Source organism: Dermacentor andersoni, chromosome 1 (genome assembly GCF_023375885.2).
Source record: "Dermacentor andersoni chromosome 1, qqDerAnde1_hic_scaffold, whole genome shotgun sequence".
NCBI classification, from domain to species: domain Eukaryota; kingdom Metazoa; phylum Arthropoda; class Arachnida; order Ixodida; family Ixodidae; genus Dermacentor; species Dermacentor andersoni.
This window is the reverse complement of record NC_092814.1, coordinates 292,472,703-292,479,869: the sequence shown is the minus strand read 5'-3', so window position 1 is coordinate 292,479,869 and position 7,167 is coordinate 292,472,703. Positions and strand designations below refer to the sequence as shown.

The 7,167-nt window shown below is 53.5% G+C and overlaps 1 pseudogene; it reads left to right on the top strand.

The window, feature by feature from the left end:
- Positions 1–509: 509 nt before the first annotated feature.
- On the top strand, positions 510–5,127 carry LOC126548349 (uncharacterized; annotated as a pseudogene).
- The last annotated feature ends 2,040 nt before the right edge of the window (positions 5,128–7,167 follow it).

The following is a 7,167-nucleotide window of genomic DNA, read 5'->3' as shown; positions in this document are numbered from 1 at the left end:
TTTTTCCGTCCGGGTGCTTACTGAAAACGATGCGTTTGCCCTCATCCTGATAACACTGATTGGTACTTAGCGTTCCTGCTCTCTCTTCGAAGGTATCAAAGAGAGGTCGCAAAGAATTAACAAAGCCTTCTAGAGAGCTCAGCAGGTCTACAGCAGTTGAAATGTCTAGGCCTGGTTTCGGAAGCGCTACGCTCGTTTTGTCAAAGCGCTCCAAGGCCGCGATCGCATAACAGTGAAACTATTGGCGAATCTTCCGGACTCGGCCTGCCTTCACTTGCTAGAGTACATTAATCAGATCTGGGACGGGCGTCCACTCCCTCCCGATTGGAAGACTTCCTTGGTCACTTTCATCCCTAAGCCAGGCAAGACCGTAAATACCGACAACCTAAGGCCCATCTCACTGATATTGTGTGCGGGCAAACTTATGGAGAAGATGGTTCGGGATCGCTTCTCTCCGTACATGGAGGCTAAGGTCCTCTTTGCAGACACTGTTTGGTTTCCGCCCCCATATGTCTGCACAGGACGTCCTCCTCCAACTACATCGGGGCATAACACGACCCACGGCCATGCGCCACAACGACAAGGCCATCCTTGCCCTCGATCTTAGGGGGGCCTTTGACAACGTTCGTCACGGCAGCATTCTGGCAAACCTGAGCACCACGGATTGCGGGCACAAGGCATTCGCCTACGTCAGAGATTTCCTCTCGAAGCGTCAGGCCCTCCTTAAGATCGAAGATGAGGAATATGGCGCATACACCATGGGCACACGGGGCACTCCCCAAGGAGCGGTCTTGTCGCCACTCCTTTTCAACATTGCAATGATGCAGCTTCCACAACAATTGGCCCGGGTTGAAGGCATCCAACACGCACTTTACGCGGATGACATAGAGAGAGAGAAAGAAAAACATTTATTGAATCATAAAATGGAATTCTCGCGGATCGAGGTCTTCTCTTCTTCACGCTGTCTTCTCGTCGAAGGGAAGCCTCTTCAGCACGAGTGGTCCCTCAGTCCAGGGCTCCACTGAGTTTGGCCGCGTCCCTAGCGTGCTCCACCATCCTTCTTTGGACGGCGAGCTCGCAGCTGACGAGCCGGCTCTCCCAATGCTCCGCACTCGGGGGTTTATGATCGCGGAATGCGTTGTTTCGTTCGCACTCCCAAGTTATGTGATAGAGTGTGGGTGTAGCCCCGCACCAGGGGCAGGTGTCCCTATACTGCGTTGGGAACATCTTGTTGAATATGAAAAGGTTGGGGAAGGTGTTTGTCTGGAGCCTACGCCAGCGCGTTGCTTCCTCCTTCGTCAACGCTTTATGGGGCGGTGGGTACTTGAATCTAGTCCCCCTGTAGTGTTGCAGTAATTCCGAATAACTGTCACTGAGGATCCCGGCGTAACTAGCGCGGTACTCCTGCTGCTGCCCAGCCCGGAATCTATTAGCTCGAGCTAGACCGTCCGCCGCCTCGTTACCCCTTATGCCCTCGTGTCCAGGTATCCAGATCAGATTGTTTGATTTTCGCCTCCTCCGAGGGGTTACCCCCTCTGAGGATCCTAAGGGCAGTTTTGCATATTCTGCCCCTCATGTAGTTGCGACAGGTCTCTTTCGAGTCTGTGAGAATATTTAGCGATTTATTCTCCCTATATCCTTGCATCGCCGCCAGCGCCACGGCGATTTCCTCGGCTTCAGCTACGCTCTATATCTCGGCCGAGACAAGCTTTTCCTCCTTGTTCATTACTACCGCGATGGCCTTTGCCCAGTGGCGTAGCTAGGTCGTCTGGCACCCGGGGCCCTTAGCTCTTCTGTCACCCCCCCCCCCCCCGGGTGTAGTCAAGGAAGGCGAGGATATCGACAATTTTCGGGTGTCTTCAGACGTATATGACACCCCCCCCCCCCCTACTGGCCCCGTGCACCCGGGGCCCTCGGCCCCCCGGCCCCCCCTGTTGCTACGCCACTGCCTTTGCCTCACTTCCTATTACACTTATGCTCGCGTCCGTGAAGAGAGTGTTCTCTTCTCTAGCCACTGTCTTTTCTATGTATTCGGCCCTAGCTTTCCTTCTGCCTTCGTGGAGCCTGGGATCCATGTTCTTCGGTATAGGCTTTACGTTAAAGGTTTTCCTAATTCCCGCCGGTACGTCCTCGTACCGGTCGACGTCTCCTATTTCGAAGCCCAGCCTACCGATCAGGTTTCGCCCCGTGTAGGTCCCCGTTAGTCTTTTCATTTGCGCTTTCCGCTGTGCTTCCGCCATTTCGACGAAGGTGTTGCTCACCCCTAGTTGCATCAGCTTTTCGTTGGAGGTGTTTCTCGGCAGGTGCAGCGCCGTCTTGTAGGCTTTCCTTGATCAGGACGACTTCAATCTCTTCGTTGGTCGTTTTAGTCCTCACTTGGTAGGGTAGCGAGTACATGACTCTGCTGACGATCAGGCTGTTGACGAGCTTGAGAGTGTCTTCTTCTCTCATGCCGTGCCTCTTCTGGGAGACCCTGCTTATCATTCTGCTCACGTTCTCGGTCGACTTCTTGAGGAGGCCGATGGTGTGGTTGCACTTTCTGCTGCCTTGCAGCCACATGCCGAGGACGCGTATCATGTTGCGTTCGGGGATGAGTTGTCCTTCGAGGCTGACCTCCAGTTTCGCCTTGGTGGGATGTCTGCCGACTCTTAGCAGTTCGGACTTTTCGGTGGAGCACCTGAGGCCCCTCTCCTTCACGTAGTCTTCGACGCACTTGGCCGCATCTTGCAGCGCCGCTCGCTTTTCTTCCAAGGTTCCGCAGGTGGTCCAGACCGTGAAGTCGTCCGCATACATCGCGTGCCGGATTCCCTGGATCTTTTCGAGTCTCTTCGCTAGGCCCAGCATCGCCACGTTAAACAGTACGGGCGAGATTACCGAGCCTTGGCTTTGCAACGCCTAGCAGAGGTACGCCCCAAGGCGGATGACATAACAATTTGGACTACCGAAGGGAGCGTTGGGGAAATGGAAGACCGCCTCCAGCGAGCCGCCTCCATCGTCGATAGCTATGCTATCCACTGTGGTCTCCAATGCGCTCCTGCGAAATCGTAACTTCTTCACATCAGAACCAATCCCAAAGACAACACGAGTTTGCGTCTCTTTCTAATGGGAGGTCCTATTAGAGAGGTCGAGGAGATACGGATCCTGGGTCTGTTCATCCATCACAGACTCAGCCCGGAATCCACTATCGACAAACTCAAACGCGTAGGCGAACAGGTCGGACGTATGATCCACCGCGTTTCCAACAAACGCGGCGGGTTGCGGGGCAGGGACGCGCTTCGGCTCGCCCATGTCTTCGTAACCAGCAGGATCCTATACTCCGTACCCTACCTTCGAACTACAAAGAAACACGATGAACGCATCGACGCCATCATAAGGAAGGTCACAAAGCGAGCTTTAGACCTCCCGGTGGCTACCTGTAACGCTAAGTTGTTGGCTCTAGCTGTGCTTAACTCCTACCAGGAGTTGAAGGAGGCCCACCTTGTGAACCAATACACGCGACTCTCGCAGATGGTGTCCGGGCGCCACCTGCTAGACCGCTTGCACATACAACACGAGTGCATTCCAGAGGAGACATGCAGGCTTCCGGGTGTAAGATTTGGCAGTCGTAGCTGTAGGAAGGAGCTTGGGACGACAGGGCTAGGCGAGCAGGGTTTATTTGCAGGATTTACATTTAGACAAGATACATTGACAGTCTAGCGTGACTCCCAAATGGAACACGCAAGACGACGCATACAGCAAACAGCTTACGAGCGCACAGCTCACTAGTACATTTCGAGCATGACAACGAGCACACAGCTCACTACGACGAGCACACAACGAGCACTCAGCTCACTACGACGAGCACAACAACGAGCACACAACGAGCACGCTATAGCAGCCGGCAGTCACTGCTTATAAGCTCTCGTCCCCCCCTTGATTCCAAGCGAACGGAAACGTTCGTCCAGTCATCGTTCGACGTCACTGTTCGACGTCACCGAAGATGACCCGCCCTTTTGGAGGAGGGCTCACAAACACGTGTTGCACACACACACAGGTGTAAAGGTCCGGAGCCGACGTCAGAGGGCTTCGTAGAACTCTGCTCCGTCAAGGGTGGCGCTGCCGAGTACCACATTCCTGAGCTGACCCCGCGCCACGTGGCTGCCGGTTATCCGCAGTTCTCTGAAGTGCGCCCCGTCTGGTTGGATTGGAACACGTGCAGCGGGCTGAAATAGCTGGCACGTTGCCACCCCGTACGGCCATTCCTAACACGGGGCTCTGGCGTCACAAGCTCTGGGTTCCTCCTCTCCCGCGCAACATGGACACGCAGACACATGAAGGCAGACGAAAGGCGCGCGCTCGGGCTCCCGAACACCAATATGGATTAAAGCAGGGTGTATACTACGTTGATGTGGCAGGGCCGTCGCCCACTGAATTCTACACGGCTGCCGTAGTTCACCAGGACCAACGAGTTAACGGAATTTCCTACCGCGCTTTCAACTCCGCGCAGGCCGAGGAGGTTGCTATAGCACTTGCCGCCTCGGACCCGAATTCGAAGGTAATCATCACAGATTCGCGCAGAGCGTGTGAGCACTACCTGGCGGGCGCGGTATCACCTTTGGCCTACCGCATTTTAAAGCGAGCCGTGAGGGAATCGGACCCCTCACCCAAACGCATTATTTGGACTCCGGGCCACCAGGGCCTTAGAGGTAACGAGGCTGCGGACGCGGCCGCCCGAGCGCTTACCCACCGGGCACCTCAACCAGACTCTTCCGGCTCAGAGATTAGACAACCGCTTCTGCGGTTCAGGGAAATTCTGGCAGACTATTGCAAACGTCATCGGCTTTTCCCGGTCCCTGCTAAGGGCCTGAGTAAGGCCGATGAACGAACCCTGCGGCGCCTGCAGACAAACACCCTGTTGTGTCCTGCAATAGCAAAACATTTTCAGCCGAAAGTTGATGGGCGATGCCCTCAATGTGGGGAAGTCTCCGATAACTTTCACATGGTGTGGGCATGTCAGATGAATCCGTCCCTTCCCCCACTACAGAGGCATGGGAGGCAGCCCTACTCAATTGCTCGGCGCTGGAGTCTCAAAGGGCTCTAGTCCAACGGGCGCGGGTAGCAGCTTCGTCCAGTGGGGTCCCAGACTAAGGACTCCACCTATGTAAAGGGCCATTTTTGGCCTGCAAACTCTCATCTATTCAATGAACGTTTTTCATAATCATCATCATCATCCAAGATATTACTCCAGAAAATCGCCATGAATGCAGTCTCCAGTTTTGTCATTTTCTTGAAGAGAAAGTGCGCTTCAATCCTAGTGTCACCGTTTTCTTCCTCGTTCTTTGCTATAGCTTCAAGACAACACAAGACTGCACTGAAATTTTTCAGAATGGCCTTACATGATTCAGCGTGTTGTTGCATCTGGGTCGCAAGCCCCAAGGGTAGCGTTGGCCTGGCGGCCTGGGGCACAACTGGAAGCATCCGAAGGTGCTGGCAAAGGATGAGCCGACTGCTAACAGAACAACTTGTTTATTCTAGCATTGCAAAAGAGCGGCCGGTCAGGTCGACCGAAGTGGAGAGACGGGAGAGCACGTTACTCGACGGAAGAATTCGGAGCCTCTCTCTTGGCGTCCGGGGGGCAGCTGCTTTTATACTCTCGGAGTTGAGGGCAAGAAGGAACGTCTCGGGATGAGGCCACGTGACGGCGGCGCTCGGGCACGTCGAGACTAGAAGGTGACGCATCCGCCGGGCCGGCGCCGGTCAGTCCTCCTCGCTTCACACTTGGGGAGCTCCTCTCCCCGGCTGCCGCGCTTTGACAAGCGTGGGCACCAACATGCACACACACACACACACGAAGACACGTGGCATTGAAACATGCCTGGTCGCGCTTGGCGGGGAGGCGTTGCGGCGGCGCTGAACGGGCCAAAATGTCCGCCGCTTTGAACGAAGCCCCGGCGTCCGTTGCATCCGCGCCGGCTATACCGCGCGTCGTAGGCGAAACGTAACAGTGTCTTGACCACCTGGTCTCAGAGAGACTTTTCAAAACAAGCTGCTGGCCAGTTCCGCCTATGCTGTCCAAAAGGTACCTCCATCGCTTAGGTGAGGCAGCAAAGAACACATACAGTCTCTGAATTACAGTGAAAAATTTGACTGCCTCAAGGCAACTGTCAGCGCTACACGCGCCAACTAAGTTTAGTGAATGACCAGCACAAGTACGGGACGTAGACTGCCAATTCGTTCAGGTGTTTGATTTGAGCTTCCAGTCCTTTGTATTTTCCTGACATATCACTCGCATTATCATAAGCTTGGCTCCCACAATCATCGATTGAGATGCCATTAGTAGTCAAGAGGGACATCACGGTACCGAAAAGATACAAGCCGGTATGCGATTCAATTGGAACAAATCCAAGAAAGCGTTCGTACACTTTCCCATTTAAATAGTATTGTAAAACAACTGACAGCTGATCAACGTGAGTAAGGTCTGGAGTCGAATCAACAATTAAAGAGAAGTATTTCGCGCGTTTCACTTCGTCAACGAGACGTTCCTTGACAGCCTTTGCCACATGCTCGATAAATTCATCACAAATGGTTTTTGAAAGATACGATTGGTGACCTTTTCCTTTGCTCCCGTAACGTTTGATTTGCTACTCTAGAAAGGGATCAAACTTGGCAATGGCCTCAAGCACTCCCATATACTTGCCATTTCTCGGTGAACCAAAAATCTCCTCACTGCCCTAAACGCTAGGTTGCACTTAGCTAGAAGCTTAACTACAACGACTACGCGCTTCAACACCTCTGTCCAGTAAGCGGTCTCAGTGACAAGATGCTTAACCAGCTCCTTGTCAATTGTGCTGCTCGAGTTAGAGCGGGCGAGCCATGCTGCCACGTAGTTCCGGTGCTCGACGCTATTTTCATGTGCGCAAACCTTTTCTTCTGCTCTTTTCCAATCAGAAAAGCCGTGCGTGGTGAAAGCACCGCGGGGTTGCTTGAAATCGAAAATAGTTTGCACATGAAACAGTAAACGGAACCTTTGGGCTCCGAGTACATTAACCAGTGTCGCTCGTACGCCTCCCCATTTACAGCCTTTCACACGAAAAGATGAGGTGACATTTAGAGTTTCTGAGTTTTGTATTGCCTTTCGGAAGCCGGAATATTTTCTGCCCGATTTTGAAAATACAATGGCCCTTTCTT